Genomic DNA, 19,833 nt, shown 5'->3' with positions numbered 1-19,833 from the left:
AAAAACTCTTATCATGGTAGGAACTGGGACTTACCGTCAGGCACTGTGAAAAGGACTACCACTTTTCTTAAAAAGTAGACTAAAACTGGCTTATGTTTTCTTTGCTTGACATTGGCAACTGAATGGCATTACTGGTTAAACTCAGTGAGCTAGAAAAGAAAAATTTGTGATTATAGAGAGAAATAATTCAATATGTGAGAAGATATGGTCAATGTTCTCTTCCTTTTAAAATTATCTTCTGAAAGAATAATCTCTACCCAGTGTCTTTTCCTACCTGCACATTCACTGAAACCACAAGCATATGACTTAGACCTACACCGCTCCATTAAAAAGACATCAAACAAAAGTCCCCAAAGAACTCTAACACTGCCAAACCCCTTAGCCATTTTCAGTCCTTAAAATGTAATGGTACAAAAGAGCCCAGGCTGTGGAGTCAGACTGCCTGGGTTTAATTCTGGCCCCATTACTTATATATGATCTTGGGCAAGTTACTTAAGTATTTCAGTTTCTTCTCTTGTAAAACAGGAATAAAAATGGCACCAAAGCAGACAGCCCCTCTACCTCCAGGTACCCACATTCTAGTGAAATCCCAACCTCTCTTGGGTGTGGATAAGGCCTGTGATCTGTTTTTAACCAATGAAATACAGCAAAGGTGATGGAATGTCACTTACAAGACTGCTACTCAAGATTACAACTTTCATCTTGCCAGCTGACTCCCACCCTTGCCAGCTTTGATAAAGCTGACATATGGAGAGGCTCACATGGCAAGAAACTGAAGTTGGCCTCTGGGCAACAGGTGGCAAGAATCTGAGGACCTCAGTATGACAACCTGCAAGGAAGTGAATCTTGACAACCACCGGTAAGCTTGGAAGATCATTCTTGTTGAGCCTCAGACAAGACCCCAGCCCTGGCCTACACCTTCACTACAGTCTTGTGAAAGACGTTGAAGCAGAGGCCTCAGCCAAACCATGCCCAGAAACTGTGAAATAACACATTCATGCTATTTTAAACAGCTAAGATTGTGGTAATTTCTTACTCAGCAATAGATAATATAGTACTCCACATCACAGGGGTATTATGAGAATTAAGTGAGAAAAAATGTTAATGTACTAACATGGTGCACAGCAGATAATAAGCATTCAATAAACAACCCCAGCACCCCCCTTCTTGGGCTCTTCCTCCTCTGCCAACTCTCCAGTGTTTGGGTGGGAGCTCAACCTTCCCAATTCACCCTTGTATAGTAGCTCACCTACTCGCATGGCTACAGCTACCACCACTGTTGACTGCTGACTCCCAAACCTAGCCTAAATCTCTCTGTAGATCTGAGTTATCTATCCAATCCCTCTCAAACTAACAAACCCAAACTGATTTCCTTTATGCATTTCATTATTACTGTTTCTAAAGCTGAGCTCCTTATCTTCTCTGCCCTGCTAAACCTATTCCCTTTTCATTTTTGTTTCTCTTTGCTGATGGACTCTACATTCACCCAGTCTCTCAAGTGCAATCCTGGCTCTTTTGTCTTCCTCACATACATAAACATGAGCAATTATTTATGTCCGGTCAATTCTAACAAATACCTATTGACTAGCTACCCCTATTCTTATTGCTACTATCTTAAATCAGGCCCTCATTCTCTCTAGATTTTTACGAAAGCTTCCCAACCGGCTCCATAACTCCTCTATCTCTAGTCTACCACCATCCACACTGCCTTCAAAGAGCCCGTTCTAAACGTCAGGCTGATCAAGTTTTTCTGCTGCTTAAAACTAATCATGATCATGATGATTTTTACAGCAGCAGCTACCATTTATGAGTATTACTATATTCCAGGCAACTGTTGTAAATGCTTTATTAAATGAAATGCTTTCATTTGATCCTCACAAGAATCCTTTAAGATAGATAATATTATCATCTTCATTTTATAGATAAGGCAACTAAGAATTATGGACTTAAGTAATGTCATAGGTTAATGAGTGTGGATTCAAACCCAGGCAGTCCCATTTCATCTTCTCATGCCTTTTACCACTACGATAACATCCAATAAGACAGCAAACATTATATGGCTTCTTCCTCTCCACCACAACTTCCCACCCTCATCCTCCCCACCACTCTCCGAGTTTCCACTCCCAAATACCACATTGCTTAAACTGACCCAAACAAACCATTTAAAAGTCTCTCAGCCTTCATCAGGGCTGTTCTCCCTGCTTAGACTGCTCCTTCCTCTGCCTGCTATTATCACTCCTTCCCCCTGCCCTACTCCCCCCACACAAATTTTCTTCCACAGATTTAATCACACAATCACATCATTAGCTATGTACTCTACGTGTGTTTCTATGCTTGCATATATTGTGATATTTCTTTTCATATATCTCACCTCTATTGAATAGCAAGCTTCTTTAAAGCAAGAACTACGCGTTCTTGGGAAATACCTCTAAAATATTTTCTAAATAATATGAATGAATAATCCTACACCAGTAAAGGATTATCCTATACCCTTGTGAAGACTGCTAAGAAGTCACATGATTGACGTTTACCACAGGATTTCTTCAGCTTGTTCTCAAAGGAAAATCCCTAGATTTTAGAAGGTCATTATCTCCGCAACAATAAGCAAGGTTCTATTTCAACCATCACCAACACATCTACCCCATCACTACCATTTATGGGTGATGGAGACACTCTACAAATGCAGCCCCAATGGCTTGGACCAACTAAACAGATACTGAAGTCCCACCTAATTACCATATACTAAGATATATGTTCCTGTTACAGTACAGATTAGTACCAAATCTTTTCATAGGTGAGGGAAAGTGTCTAGAAAGTCAACAGATTAAGGTGATAAATAAAGAGCTGATTATCAGAGCCTCCAAGTGACAAAGCTGGGTTCCTGGGGGGGTACAATAAGCAAAGTCCCCTGCCAACCTCTGTAGGGCTTATAGTGTAACACAGAAAAACCCACGTAAAAAGTCACTAAAAGTTTGAGAATTTCATACTAGGGCAGTATCCAGCATACCTTAACTTACATATTTACTTATCCTTCACTTAATAATCATCTTTCCACATTATTACAAATGCTTCATAAATATCAATATTGATGGGCAAAAAGCATTCCAACTTGTGAATTCATTATAATTTATTTACTTACTATCTCTCAGGTTTTTGTTTTTTAACCTCACAGGCACACATTTTTCTCTTACATTTAGGATTATTTCCATAAAGTAGATTCCTAGAAGTAAATTGCTGGACCAAAGCATTCAAATATTTTACAGCTATCAGAGTTGATTCTTTTACCAATTTAAACTTCTTAGGCAATGCACACAGTCAACAAGGTCACTATATCCTTGCCAATATCATATTTTTAAATGGTAATATTATTTCATTATTTTATATTTAAATATTGTCTTTGATTATTAGTGAATTTGAACTTCATTCATTGATTGCCTACTATGTACCATACACTATGTTAGACATGGAATGTAACAGTAAACAAGATCAACATAGTTCCAGGACTACTATGAAACTTAATTAGCAGAAAAAATGAAACCCTTAACTTATAAGGTAAGCTTAAAGATTAAGCAAGATGGGCTGGCCCGGTGGCGCACCGGTTAAGTTTGCACGTTCCGCTTTGGCGGCCCACGGTTCGCTGGTTCAGATCCCGGGTGCAGACATGGCACCACTTGGCATACCATGCTGTCGTAGGCGTCCCACATATAAAGTAGAGGAAGATGGGCACGGATGTTAGCTCAGGACCAGGCTTCCTCAGCAAAAAAGAGGAGGACTGGCAGTAGTTAGCTCAGGGCTAATCTTCCTCAAAAAAAAAAAAAAAAGATTAAGCAAGACAATATACATATAACACCCCCAATATAATGCCTAAGACAAGCACTCAATAAACATAGACTTTGTACACTCAGGTGCTAGGTATTGAAGATACGAAAGTGATGGAAAAAAGGTAATATCTATGGCCAGAAAAAGTAGGCAGAATTATCATAAATGTGATACTTTCTAAGAAGTGCACAGAGAATGAGAGGCAAATTATGAAAGGCACACTTAGACTGACAAGAGAAGAGTAGCCAAAGGGTGCAGCCCTAGGAAAGGTATGCAGATATGAAAGATGTTGGCAAGAGAGAAAGCTAAAGCAACAAGCAGGGAATCATATGGCTGTGTTCAATAAAGGTTTGATGAATGAAGGAGTGAATTCATAAAAGTCACTGAATGCCAAATCCAAAAGTACAGACTTTATCTTACAGATTAAAAGGAGCCACCTTGTTTTCTGAAAGTTTAGGTAGCTAAAGTATGGTGACTAAAATGGAAAGAATATTTGTGGTAGAGATGATTCGTTAATTCATTCATTCAGCCAAACCCAAGAAAAACTTACTGAGTGTATGTGCCAGGACTGGGTCTTCTGTGAACAAAACAGATCTTTGCCCTGATGGAATTTACAGTCTTGAAGGAAAAAAAGATATTAAACAAAAAGAAAGCAAACATGATATAAGTTGGGATAAATGGCAACGAAAGAAGAGTGAGTAGGACGAAGGACGTACTTTAGATGTGCATGATCAAAGTAGGCCTCTATGTGGGTTACATATAAATGGGGTCACAGGCATGAGAAAAGGTCTGTCCTGCCAAGGTAGGCTAAAGCAGTATAGGGAGACAACATTTTTGTGAGACTAAACATAAAAACTTTATAATAATCATCACTATATTGTTCTAAGTTTTTTCTTTTGTTTCCTTTTAAATATTGTTTACTTTCTGTTTTGATATAATTTCACACTTAGAGAAAAGTTACAAAAATCGTACAAAGAACTCCCTCATACCTTTTACCCAGATTCACCAACTGTGTACATTCTACTCCATTTGCTTTATCACTTGGGCCAGTTCATGCTCCATGCATGCTCTTCTCTCACTCTCTTTAGATAAATATATAGGTAGCATGAAAATTAATAAAGGAAACCTGAAGTAAAATTGGAATTGGGAAGGCCTGTAGAGGGAGCTCTCACACTCTACCACTCATCAGTCAATTACCCCAAACAGGAAGAAGTGTCAATTACAGACCGAACAGGAAGAGACATAACTTGCACTCCCAATCAGGAAAAGCAACTACTTTACTACCCCAGCAGGAGGAAGATTTTCTTCCTTCACAGCAACAAGCCCAGTCAATAGAAATGCCGCAAATAGAAATGCCGCAGCTCAGCCAAGCAAAGGCATCGTCATCTGAACTAACTTTCCTTCAATGAACTTTCATTTTTCTCCTGCTGATGACTTCCTTGTCCCACTCTCCTTTCTATAAAAGCATTCCATTTGTATAACCCCTGAGTGTCTCTCTGCCTGCCAGATAAGATGCTGCCCGATTCATGAATTGTTTAATAAGGCTTATTAGATCTTCCAATATACTCAGCTGAATTTTGTTTTTTAATAATAGATAGGTATAGATACAGATATTAGATACATTTTTTTCTGAACTATTTGGGAGTAATTTGCAGACAGAATGTCTCCTTATCCATAAATACTTCAGAACGTGTATTTCCCAACAGCAAAGATTTCCTCATACATAACCAAAGTACATTTATCAAATCTTGAAAATTAACTGATAAAATATTATCTAATCCATAGTCCATACTCAAATTATTGCCTCAATAATATCCTTTAAAGTTTTTTTCCCAACCCAGGATCCAATTCAGGATCATATATTGCATTTTGTTGTTAAAACTGAATCAATTTCCTTCACTGTGGAACACTTCATCAGTCTTTTTCTTTTCATGATCTGGGGGCAATACCACTCTCACTCTATCAGAGGCATTAGAAATTATTAAAGAGTAAAGATGACCTCAGTGCCATTCTCCTCTTCCATAATACTCACAGTGAATGAGGGAAACTCTGACAAGCTGTAGCAGCTACCATGTGCCTGTAAACAAACACCAATCTCTTAATCTGGTCTTCACCCTAAGAAACAACTCAACCTAAGAAACCACAATCATTAACAAGGTTGAGAAAAAAAGGTGACTGAATAAAATTTACTTGAGAATTAGTCTGTATACTTCATGAACAGTGAAAACAATTGCAAGGATAGTTTTGATTGCAGTGGCTCTAGAACGAAGGTTAAATTTGACTCCACTGTATAGGCAGACCTGATACTACCATTTGTCATTAAGTTCATTTTTAACAGTGCCTAAGTGATGTTAATGATATCACTTTGAGAAGCAACTCCTGACCTACCCTGATATGACATCCCACGTTTTTATCCATTATCAATTGTTTACAGCCATCAAACTGGCAGCCTTAACCAGAAGCCTCCTTCTGAATCTTCACTCTCTACATCCTCATTTACTGTTGGCTACCACCAAGGGCCTACCCTAGAATAGCACAGAGGAAAATCTAACCAGTAGGATCAGTCAGGATTTCCCCATGGGTCTATTAGTGTTGGTGGTCTGTGAGTAAACGTCAGGTTATGGCTTCCATGACCATAAAATACTTTTATTTATTCCACATGTCCTAAGTATATGGCACATAAAATAATCATTGCTAACACTTATTGATGATTCATTACATGACAGTCATTATGCTCAGTAGTTTTATATGCATTACTCCACTTATTTTTCATACCATGTAAGATATCCATATTATTATGTTACCCTTTGCAGATGAGGAAAAAGATGCAGAGGCTACTCGACTTGCCTAAAGGCAAAAACCTAGTATAAAAGATCCAGGGGTTTGAACCCAGGTCAGTTTACAACACCCATTCAATAAAAATATCACCTGAGATTCTAGTACATCCTAGGCATTTTCTCAGCTTCGGGAATAAGAGAAAACAATATGATAAAATTGCCTTCTCTCATGGAGCTTACACCGTAGTGAGCAACGTGAAAATTTTATATTATACACAAACTCCATATCTACTTCCAGAAATAGCTACAAAAATGCATTTATTTTTAAAAACAATTCCAAAATATATGCTTGCATTTTTCTATGTTTTATTTTTAGAAATATGGATATTGTTAGCTTAATAACAGCTACCATTAATTGGAAACATAAACTAGACTGTACCAGGTACATGATAACCCCACAATTCCTACTGTGAGAAAAGTTAGTATTATCCCTATCAATCAAATGACAAAACTGTGGCTCAGAAAAGTTCAATTATTCCCCAAAGTCATGTAGCAAGAAAGTAGTACAACCAGAGTTAAAGTCCACGGCTGGATAAAGAGGAAAGAAGAACATGAATGTACTACTAAAACACATGTAGTAAATACATTCTATGACTTGCTCATTTTACTGTTCCTTTAGAAATCCCAATACTACTTTTTCCCCCCACCAATTTTACCATTTTTCTAAATACAATACAGAAAAACTTTCAAGATTAAGTAAGGGGGGTGTGGCATGGCAGAACACTTGGAAATGTGATATGGTAAGGTTTTCAAAGGAAAAGAAAGTCACCATCCAAGAATTGGCATGGACCTAGGTTCTGGGAGAACAAGATTTCCTTGGGTCCATAGATAAGATGATTCTTGGCATGTAGCAAAGACTGAAAATTCCTCCATACCCTGGTCATGTTTGCACTGTGGAATTCTCTGAAAACTTCGTAGCTAAAGAAATGTATAGAGGAGAATTTACCTATGGTAGCCAAGAAGAACATGGCTGAGTGTGAAACAATGACAGGGGCCTCCTTTGTTCTGCAGCCTGCAGGCTGTGTGGGCACTGTTCCAAGGGACAGGTGTTGGAGTCAAAGAGACCCACTTCCCTCCCAGTGCTGCCTTTTGCTACCCAGGGTACACAATGGAGGACAGCTACACACTGGGGACTCTGCTCCTACTGTTGGCAGCAAGGAGTAGAATCACAAACCTGGAGTGTGAGACCCAGCAGGTCACTTGACTTCCTGCCAGTCTTTCAGAGAAGAGAAGGCAACTCAGGATCTGGGAGTTTCTGGGAGGAAAGTAAAACTTACTGCCTTGGCCTCCACCCTCAGCTTGCTGGGTCCATACCCCTCAGGTGGTCCTGACGGATCCAAAGAAAGTCTCACGCTCACCACCCTGGGTGGCCCATTCTGAAAAAATGGCACAGAGCAGGGCAGGAGTTCTTTTCTCTTGTTCCATAAGCACCTACATAGCCTCAATTTTGCCTCTTAACCAGCAAAGTCTAAATACTTAACTATCTGGTCCTTCACAGAGAATGTCTGCCAGCTTCTGCTCTCATGTTTGAGCAACTGTAGCCAATTCAGTAAGAGCTGCACATACCTCAGTTACTACCATGCATCTTACACTCAAGGACTGAAGCCCCATGGTGAACACATGTTGTTTGCAACAGTAACATGCATGGAAATGAGAGCAACAGCGGCAGACAGGAAGCCCTGCAAGAGACAGGCCCAATTTCTGACCTTCCTTTCTAACAGACGATAGGACTCAGGATGGATCACAGAAATGACTGGTTTTCTGACTTACAGAAGAGGGGAAAGGGCAGAAAACGAAAAAAAAAAAAAAAAGATGAATCTTTCCATTACCTGCCCCATCACTTAATTTGAGGATCAAAAGTTGTGACTTTACTTTCTCCTCAAAACTGTTAAATGGGACAGTGCTACAACAAATGATTAAGGGTTAATAGTCTTTAAATAAGAGTTCCTATGAATTAGTAAGAAAATCACAAAGATCCACAATAGATAAACAGGCAAAGTGCATGAGAAGTAATTCAAACAGTTAAACATGGAAAACATATGAAACCTCTTCAGTAATCAAAGAAATACAAATCTAAAAAAGATGTTTTTATTTACTTATTTTTTTTTTTAAGGAAGATCAGCCCTGAGCTAACATCTGCCATCAATCTCCTCTTTTGCTGAGGAAGACTGGCCCTGAGCTAGCATCCATGCCCATCTTCCTCTACTTTATATGTGGAACGCCTGCCAAAGCATAGCTTGGTAAGTGGTGTGTGTGTCTCCACCCAGGATCCGAACTGGTGAACCCTGGGCCGCCAAAGCAGAATGTGTGATGAACCGCTGCACCACCAGGCTGGCCCCAAAAGACATTATTTTTTACCTATCAAACAAGCAAGATTTCCAATCTGAGGTTCCAACCTTTTCAGCCTAAGAGAAAAAGAGATACAATATCTAAAGTAAAAAACTACTTTAGAGATGTTATTGTAAATGAGGAATTTTTGTCTTTCCATAAAATACATATTCCATAGCCCCATTGGAAAAAATGCAGTCACAATCCTACAGCAGTAAGCACCCACAGCACCCTGTGCAGTAAAGAATTAACCTTATCCAAAGAGAGGTCTGGCCTTTGCTTTTGACTACTGGGAGGTGAACTTTAGGGTCCTGGAATGTCCTGCCTGACAGGCGTCTTTGCTTGTTTGGGGGCTTTAGGACAGTCTAACAATGTGATCTATGTTGGGGGATTTGGGACACCCAGGATCAATTCCGATCTCCAGAGGAAATGGAGACTAAAGACATTAGTTTGACCTCCAGGAAGAGCTAGAGACTACAGGTCAGCTACAGGGACATTAGCTGATGGAGCCCCAATTAAAGACTCTGGACACCAAAGACTCAAGCAAGCTCCCCTTAGCAATACTCTGAATCACCACACATGCTGGTGAAGAGGAGGTAATGCTGTCTGTGACTCCATGGGAGAGTATGACCAGGAGCGCTGCATTTAGAACCCTTCCAGACCCTGCTCTATGCATATCTTCCTTTGCCTCCTTTTAATTTTAATTTGTATCCATTTGCTATAATAAAATTATAATAGTAAAGTATAGCACTTTCCTGAGTTCTGTGAGCTTTTCTAGTGAATTCTTGAACCTGAAGGTGGTTTGGGGAATTTGTAAGCAGCAAGTCTGAAGTAAGTGTGGTACTGGGCATCACCAAACTTGTGGCTGGTATCAGAAGTGAGAGTAGTCTTGTGGGGACTTATCTAACTATAAAGTTGACTAAAATCACTGCACACCCACATTGTGGTTTCTAAAAGGAATTTTTAGAGAAGTGGTTGATTCCAAAGGTCTAAAGTACAAAATGTACCAATCACATAAGTCTGGAACATGTTAATGTGCCATAAAGCTCAGAAGCTGTCAAAGACTAATGAGAGTACATCAAAAAGGGCAAAGAAATCAACTTGAAGGGGCTTGCACTGACTAAGATAGGACAGTTTGAGCATCAACAAAAAGGAAAAAAATTAAGCACTTACTGTCTCTCACCTAAATGAACGACACTTCCAGATAACTGATATTTGATGAAGAAATGTCCTTTTTTATAGAAAAACTCCAGCTAACACTACAAACGGAATATAGAAGATGACCATTTTGCAATGAAATAGCAGATCTAGACATGAATAGACATTAAAATAATTACGAGAAATCTGACAGATACATTAGGCTTACAAACATGAACACACTGATCACTTGTCACTCTGCTACTGATATGTCTCTTTATACATTTCAAGAGGAAGTACACAGCCCATCTATAAAGTACTCTTGCTCCTATTCCCACCAAAAAAAACCCCGTATCTAAATTTAATCAAGTGTCTACATCTACCTGCAGTCCCCAGTTTATAGGTAATATAGGGTATAAAGAAAAAACAAACAATATTATAAGAAAACAATCAGCTAAATTCAGAAATGAGCATTCTATAGAACACTGACCTAGTTTCTTTAACAAAAAGCTTTAAAAAGAAAAGGGAGGAAGAATTCTATTAAAGGAGATGTAAGAGGCATAATAACCAAATGTAATGTGTGAACCTGTTTGGATCCTGAATCAAACTACTGTACAAAGACATTTTTGAAATAAAGGTGGAAACCTAAATATGAACTGGGTATTAGATTATACTGGAGAATTACTATTCCTTTTGGGGGTGGGAAGATAATGGCATTTAGTTATGAAATAATGAATTCTGAAAAATTAATGTGGAAAATCATATTTGAGATGTTTTAAAATAGTACAGCAAAAACAAACGAAGGAGAGGGAGGAAAAGATTAGTTGGGCAGGGAGATAGATAAGCTCAGCAAAAACTGGTAACTATTATAGCACATGGGATAGAAAGACTAGGTTCACTACAATTTTCTACTTTTGTATATGTTTGCAAATTTCTATAAGACATTTTAATAATCATATTCAACATTCATATATTATGGGTGGGAATATACTGTAAATAATTATGACCTTTCTGGAAAGGAATTGGTGTTCACGGGGTAGGTAAGCAAAAGTTTTATAAACACACATCTCTCTTAACCCAGTAATTCTACCATAAAAATCATCTTAAGGAAGTAATTTGAAATATAGTTGAAGTAGATACAGGATATTTCACTACTTATAATAATACCTGGCTACTCATTCATCTATTCACATGGTAAGGTAGGATAGGGAATAATTTTTAATAAGGCTTACAATGTTGAGTAAAAACAGTATGTACATGCAATATGATCAAATATATGTAAAAAGAAAGCAGAGGAAAAAAAGATTAGAGGAAAAAATATGCCAAAACAGCAAAAATAAGTACCTCTGGGTACTAGAATTAGTAACAATCTAGTAAAACAACTAGCTGCTGCCAGAATACACCACTTTCCCGGCTATAATCTCATCTAAAGTAAAGGAAAAATAATTGACTTTTATAAACGAAGAGTTTAACAGATCTTGTTTAAATTCCTATTATGCCATTTACAACCTGGGTGATTTGAGAGAAGTAACTTACACTCTGTAAGATTCAATTTTCTCATTTCAAAAGCAGAGATAACATCTTCCTTGCAGCGTTATTGTGGGCATATCTGTTCTTCAAAATTTACAGGACCAAAGTAGTGAGAAAAGGGGAAGCAGAGGGAGGTGTTATTGAAACAAGACTGGCCATGAGATGATAACTAGTGAAACAAAAGAACTGTTACAGAGGCTCATTATTCTATGCCTAGTTTTTGTGTATGTACTCTGTATGTGTGTATGTATTTTTTTTCCAGACAGTCTCTAAAAGTGCTTCTCCCTGTGATTTAGCTAAGCTATGAAGTAACTGAGCACATACAACCAGGAGAAAAATTATCAGAAGGCAATTTTCCCTAGGCATTTTATTTACGAATTCATCCACTCATGTTCAACTACTTCCTATTACAACACCAGGCTATATTTGGACTGCATAATTTTAAAACATAAGTCACAGCATGGCATTTCTCTGCTCAAAACCATATAATGATATAGCTAGAAGTTCTGTCAATAACCTGATTTTGGAGTTTTTTATCTTATTTTTTTGATCAATGTTAGGAGCTATTTTCTTTAAAGAGCTGCTGTAAAGAACATGTCTACTCTGAAACCTAACTACTGGTAATGCCTATACAAGAGCCACATGATATTAGAAATTAGGTGCCTCACCTCCTGCCAGTCACGGTGGACAAAAGTTTAATTTTTCTTCTCACATATTGGTCATCTTTTCTCATGTTGATGGAAAGAAGTTATTGAAACAGTTTCTGAAAGCAGTCTTTCACTGCGGTAAGAAAGAGCTAAGAATATTTTTCTCCTTAGTTTGTCAAAGCCAATCATCAAAGTGTTGTTAAATAAGTCTGGATCCAGCATATCATATCAGCTCTCAGCCTATCATACTTGCAGCCAATCCATGAAAATGAGCAGAATATACAAATAATGTCTAATACATACAGACTCTATGACCACCTTGTATCCATGGCAAGGCATAAACATTATGCTTTACTAAATAAAGGAACAGTAATTAATAACTTGTAAATACAATGAAAATCACAACTTCCTACAAGTAAGAGTGTATACATAGAAACATACAAATCAAACTTCCATTTTGCACCAATACCTAATCAATATAAAGTGTAAAGGATATTCAAGGCTTTCTTCTTCTCAAACTACAGGCTTAATTTTTCAGCAAAAATCACCATAGAAATGAAAAATGAAATTTACTTCTGAGTTAAGAGTTCCCCTGGACTTGTAATTGCACTGAGAGGAAAGCTGATCTGGAGGACACCCAAAGTATCCACCCATTCAAGATTCTATAAGATAAATTTTATGTATAAGGCACTCAAGCCATCTATTTAGGGAAAGAGACAAAACTGAGTCTCTGTCTTGAAGAGCTGTACAGTCTTAAGGGAGTAACAAAATGTAAATAACAATTCAAAGAGCCAGATGTGAAATAAACAGTAACTGAGAAAGGAGTTCCTTTACTCTCACAGAAAGATAGGTTTGTTTGGTACCAGAAAGATTTTATTGCTACCTTTAACATTTTTTTTTTAATATTTTGCACATTGGACACAATAAAGAATGGAAATTAGAAATTTTTGTGTAAGCAAAGTAAGAGTTCTGGGCAGATTCTAACTGAAAAGTATGGTTTATTAAATTAATTAAATGCTCTAAGTGGGTAACAGAAAGAACAAAATATATTTATTCATGCTACTATTTTAAATTCTCTTATTTAAAAAAAATGTCATAAGGCCTACATTAAGAGCAATTTTGTGTAGTCTCAGTTATAAAATTTTATTGAATTACATCTTCTGCAGCCAATGCATGAGCCACATGGCTTTATTATCAAGTTAAAAAAAAAAAAAATGTAGAGTTAAAAAAAAACTTCTTGGGGCCAGGCCTGTGGCCGAGTGGTTAAAGTTCCATGTGCTCCACTTTGGCAGCCCAGGGTTTGCAGGTTCAGATCCCGGGTGCAGACCTACTCCACTCATCAGCCAGGCTGTGGAGGCATCCCACATACAAAGTAGGGGAAGATTGGCACAGATGTTAGCTCAGGGCAAATCTTCCTCACAAAAACACACACACAAAAAACCTTCTTCATTAGTGCACATCTGCCTAAATTTCTATTTCCTAATCTGTAAAATTAGGATGTTAATAATACTTGCCTCGTATGGCTTCGTGGAAAACAAGTAAAATAATCCATGCACAAGAACTTATTCAGCACAATGCCAACTTAACAGTAAATAACTCCAAAATGTTACCTAGGGACGGGAAGTAACTCTGTGATATAACACAAAGTACTCAACAGCATCTACTGAGTGAATAATAGCCTTTCACAAGGAGAAGTACTCTTAGGATACTACTAGCAGTAAGAAAATGACAAACCAGAGTTCAAAATGGTAACTGAGAGAGAGATCACATCCAAGGAGCTAATTTTTGGTAGTTTCTTTATTAGCAACGTATTCCAAAGCTTTTTAATTAAAACAAACAAATAGTAATAATCCTCTGTACCTTAAACATTTCTTCCTTCCCAAACTATTTCTCTTGCTGGCCTCTTTGGTTTCACCAATGTAATCAACTTGGTTTCATACATCATACATAAGTAAGTACTCCCTGGTCCCAGATCTACCCAGTCACTAAGTACCCCTCTCTTCCACTTTATTCCCATTAAGCTATCTAATTCAGTGTTTACTACTGCATACCTGAATTCTGACAATAACCTAACTGAGCTGGTCCTACCTACAGATTTCATCTCAAATCATCTTGGAGGACACCACCAACTAAATAATCTTAGGTCTTATTTTAATGTCACTTTACTTCTCCCAAAACTAAAAATGCTTCATAACATTTACTCAATCATTTAAATTCCTCAGACTAACACTCCAGCAGTGCCCTTCTACACTTCATTACATGAGGCTCTACACCATTTAAACTGATCTCCTGATGAGAGACGAATAAGCCTAAAGACCAAGGCTTTACTTATGTCATTTCATTGCTTCCATTTTGTAACCAAGAAGTCACAAATATCCGTCAAAAAGTATTCACATGGGGCCGGCTCCGTGGCGCAGCAGTTAAGTTCGCACGTTCTGCTTCTCCCGCTGGGGTTCACCGGTTCGGATCCCAGGTGCGAACATGACACTGCTTGGCAAAAGCCATGTTGTGGTAGGCATCCCACGTATAAAAAGTAGAGGAAGATGGGCATGGGTGTTAGCTCAGGGCCAGTCTTCCTCAGCAAAAAGAGGAGGATTGGCGGTAGTTAGCTCAGGGCCACTCTTCCTCAAAAAAAAAAAGTATTCACCAATCTACTGTCTGTCAAGGATCTTCCTTAAGCATTTAAAACCCATACATTAAACTTTAACTAATTAAATAATAGTGTTTCTATCCAGAACACTAAATAAATATCCTGCCATACTTTTTTCCCCATGTGCTAAATGCCTTACATTGCTCAAACTGTATTGTAAACGGCTAGAGAAAATTTGGTCGCATCTTACACCTTTCTTCCAAACACCACAGTACCTGACATACCATGTAAACATTGGACAGTCAATAATTGAGGTCAAGGCCATAGATAAGGACTAGAACAAGAACCAAAACTGAAATCAGGGGGGAAAAAAAGGCTCAAAGAGAATCCACAGGAATATTGTCTCTATTTATAAGAATGTATAATTTATTTACATATTCCTATAAGCTCGCTATCAAAAGATGATTCAACAAAGCTGAATTCTCTCCTTTGTATGCAACTGTTAAAAACATTCAGTAAGGGGCTGGCCCCGTGGCCGAGTGGTTAAGTTCACACGCTCCGCTGCAGGCAGCCCAGTGGTTCGTTGTTTCGAATCCTGGGCGCGGACATGGCACTGCTCATCAAACCAAGCTGAGGCAGCGTCCCACATGCCACAACTAGAAGGACCCACAACGAAGAATATACAACTATGTACTGGGGGGCTTTGGGGAGAAAAAGGAAAAAAATAAAAAATCTTTAAAAAAAAAAAAAATTCAGCAAAAAGGGACATTAGTAACCAAGCACCTATTTGGTCACCCTGAAATAAAAAATACTTGAACAACAACCAGAGGCACTCACAACTAGAATATACAACTATGTATTGGAGGGCTTTGGGGAGAAGAAGGAGGAAAAAAAAAAAGATTGAAAACAGATGTTTCCAGATGAGATGTTAGCTCAGGTGCCAGTCTTTAAGAAGAAAAAAAATAACTGAACAGAAGTAAAAGAGATGCGGTCTTCAGTTCTAGCTTCACATTTTTACTTCTGTGACCTTGAGAGCAAGTTACCTAATCTCTCCAACTCTCAGTTTCTTCATCTAAAAATTGAAAGGGGTACACTGGCTGATTCCTCCAAACTTCCATAAAATGCTATATAGTCAAATTATACATTAAGCCCAGTTCTACTTTATTTCATGTGCCAGTCACCAAAGATTAAAACAATAAAAAGTACATGCTATCTGCCATCAAAGAGCTTAATCACATAAAATGAATACGACAATATAATGTAATATATTATAAAGAGGTATGCATAATGTGCAAAGTCATATTGGGAAGGAATGAACAAGAATTCACATAAACAAGATGTCATTCCAAAAAAACACAAAAAAGGATATGTGAAATTGAGTTCCAGCTAGAAACCAATGATTTACAACAAGTGACACAAGATTTACTTAAAACTATTACCTGGCCCTTTGCTTAAACACTCTTTAGTTTCTGTCCATTGAGATAATAATTATGAAATGCCTATTATACATACAGGGAGACACTGTAGGAAAAGAACATTTATCAGAACATGTCAAGCATACTATAAAAGTAATTGAAACCGGGATTCTGGCCCATTAATAGACAGTTAACATATGGAACAGAACAAATCCACACATATCTTTATATGTATATACACAGATACACAATAATAGCAGAATTTCAAATCGGAGGAAAAGATAATTGTTCAAGCAATAGTATTATGACAAATGGCTATCCACAGCATGCAGAAAAATAAAGTCTACCTGAAATACCATTTTTACCTTTCAGATTATTATTAGTAATGATTAAAATGAATACAAAATGTTGACAAGATAACTGAGCACACTGGCACCATTTTAACAAGAATATAAATTGGTACAACTTTTAAGGAGATTTATTCTGGCTATACGTGCCAAAATTTAAAATGTGCAAACTAGAAATTCTACCTCTGGAAATGTACTCAAAACAAATAACAGACAAGCGCACAAAAGTACATATTCAATGATTTCCATTACACCATTATTTTTAAAAATGAAAAATTAGAAAACTGACTGTCAATAGGTGTTGGTCAAATAAATTATGGTACAACTATAAAATGTGACAGACTTTTACAAATATTTCCCAGATCTATACATATTGATTAATGATATATTTATTATTCACTAAGAAAAGCAAGTTACAGAATGTATCATATGATTCTGTTTGTGGATTTTATTAACTAATGCAGAGGGATGTATATACAAGCACTAACAAGTGAAAATTTAACATCAATCTTTTTAACAATGGCTATCTCTGCATGCGAGACTTTTACTTTCTCTGGTCTCCTTAAAATCACATGTAGAATCAGGGGGAAAAATACTTGTTTCCATTTTGAAAAAGAAAAAAGACAACACTGTATGCATTGCAGAAAAAGACCCTGAATATGCTGCCCTAGAAGAGCTGGTTCAACTCAAAAAGCAAAACAATGATCTCCATCTACTGTCCGTATTCTAGCCTCCAATATGAGGTCCCAATGAAGATCTGCCTCCCCACTCTACATTCTTCCCTAAATGGTCATTCATATTTAGTTCTCCAATTGTGCTCTTTATGTACACACAAGGGGGAGAATAGAACTCTGAAAAGAACATGAGATTTGGAATCGGAAGACCTATATTCAATTCCTGTCTCCACTACTGACTGTGTGACCCTGATTGACCTCATATAACTTAAATTATTTAGATCACAAAAAGGAAAGAAACTACCTATCTCACAGGGTTGTTGTGAGGATGGAAAGAGGAATCTACACACACACAGAAGAGTTATGCAAACTAAAGTGCAATACCAACATCAGTTACTGTTCTTAACTAATCCCTACCTGTCCTCAACTCAGGACTAGCACTTTGATGCTAAATATCTCCAATCAGAAATCAGTTACCTCAAACTCAACATGCCTAAATTTCAATTCAGTGCTTTTCCGTTAAAACTATTCCCTAACTTCTTCTGTAAACAAAACTATCATTCTCTTGTTACTCAAGACTTCCGTTATTTCTAGCTAAATTCTAACCATTTTTTCCTGTATAATCCAACCCCTCATTTTCCAATGACATAACCCTTATTTTAGAGCCTGGAAACTCTTCTCGCTGCCTTTAAGTCTCCATCCTGTTCCAACTCTTCCTGAACACTCCTACCAGTTACAACCACTGTAGTTAGGCTGCTTCCCTCCTGAAGTATCTTCCCTAGAGCCTCACCGTTGCCTACAGCAGTTCACAAACCAATGGCCCACTATGCTTTGTTGTTTGTTTCTTCGCAGCTACCTCTCCTATGACCTCAGTGCAGTATCTGGTTCAGTACTCATATGGTTTCACTTAATTTCATTATGTGCCTGCCCCTTTAAGCATGTGAATTTGCCAACTGTGGCATAAAGCTAGAATAGCATTAAGATGGCAGACTCTGGGGCAAGAATTTACCAGCATTTGAATCCCATCTCTCCCACCGGGACTCAAACAACCTCTACACATCGGTTTACCATCTATAAACTGAAATGATACCTTCGCAGAGTGGATGAGAGGGATAGCAATAATGTGTTCAGATTCCTTTACAGTGCAAGGAACATAACAAAAGCTTTAAAAATGATGGCAAGTATAACTTTAAACTGCAATATTCAAGAACTTTATAATTAACCCCAGTTTATCTTTCTAAAAGTATCTCCAACTACTGCCCTACATGAAACCTACATTATCACTTTACATAGTCTTGCCAGATAAAATCGCCTCCTATTTCTGCATATCTGAATTTTACTCATCCAAGTATGGTCCAAAAGTATGGTTCTATTAGCACTCTGGGACGTCTTCCCTAACCACAGGTGGCCCACGGTATTCTTTCCCTCACCTCTGAACTTATAGAACTCTTAACTAGCTATATAAGACAGTATGAATTACATGGGGGGAAAAATCTCACATCATGAAAGGACACTTGTTCCTCCAGGATCCTTCTGGGATATAGTCAGCTACAAATGAGGGGGAAAGGGAGAGAGTTTTTTTTTTAAATACTGATTCCACTGCATTTATTCCCAGACATGATGGGTGTTACAACTGAACTTTCATGCTCCTAAGAACGAGAAACAATCTCCTATACTCACAGAAAACACTGTCTATCCAATTTATCAACTGGAGATTAATTTATAATTTCCTGTTTGAGAGATTACCACCCTAATGATTAGGTCAGTCATTCCAGCTCACTGTCACCTAGTCTCATCTACACAAAACTTAGAATTAGTGTCCTTATATAGAAAGAACAAAGGGGAAAACCCCAATGACAATTTCTGATCTCCAAAACTGAACACATTCAGTCATTACTCACGTTACATTTGTTGAACACCCAAAATAAGCCAGACACTGTGTTAGGTGCTGGGAATACAAATATCCTCAAGTTGCTTTCAAATCTAGCAGAATACATGAAATCTGGAAGACACTAGATAAGGTGGACCAACAGCTTTGCAGAGAAATAACAAGGACTGGGAATAATTTTGTCTTATTTGCAATTCTGCAAATTGCAGTTCACAGCAATTCAACCTCATTGAGGGATCACTGAGTGCTGCATCAATGAAAATAACGTTCACCACAAATGGACTGTCTAGATTACCTGGGGACCAAAAGCTGGGCTTCAATATCTCCATATTAGATTTATTCGCATCTGATCCTACCCTTCTCTGCCAAGAGAAAAAAGAAGGAAAGAAGAATAGGTCAGCCATCTTCCTCATTTGCCGCCAAAGAGAACCTTTCCATAAAGGTTCTGGGTCTCCTAAATGAATGTCTTGTCTACAACCAGACAAGCAACTTCATGTAAGCACAGCACCAAAAGAATGGGGATAACAGGAATACTTTTAAGTTTAGACTATGTCTTTCAGGTTTTTCCCCATGTATACAGGAAGTACATGTGTATATACAGATGGTTTGGTTTTATAAAAA

At 37.7% G+C, this 19,833-nt stretch overlaps 1 protein-coding gene across 5 annotated transcripts in view; it reads right to left on the bottom strand.

Annotated features, from left to right (window-relative positions):
- The window catches only part of RB1CC1 (RB1 inducible coiled-coil 1), a 91,121-nt gene that overhangs the window by 66,270 nt on the left and 5,018 nt on the right, over window positions 1-19,833 (bottom strand). For 3 of the 5 annotated variants that reach the window (XM_008525044.2, XM_008525047.2, XM_008525045.2), the window contains exon 2: window positions 35-149. The gene's annotated coding sequence lies outside the window, so the exon portion shown is untranslated. Of the gene's footprint in view, window positions 1-34; window positions 150-3,596; window positions 4,067-4,369; window positions 4,417-19,833 lie in introns of those variants that run through there. The other 2 variants (XM_070631648.1, XM_070631649.1) reach the window with 2 other exon arrangements.

The sequence above is a fragment of the Equus przewalskii genome, chromosome 8, assembly GCF_037783145.1.
Source record: "Equus przewalskii isolate Varuska chromosome 8, EquPr2, whole genome shotgun sequence".
NCBI lineage: Eukaryota > Metazoa > Chordata > Mammalia > Perissodactyla > Equidae > Equus > Equus przewalskii.
Note: the sequence above shows the minus strand (reverse complement) of the source record. Positions and strands in the feature narration are given on the sequence as shown.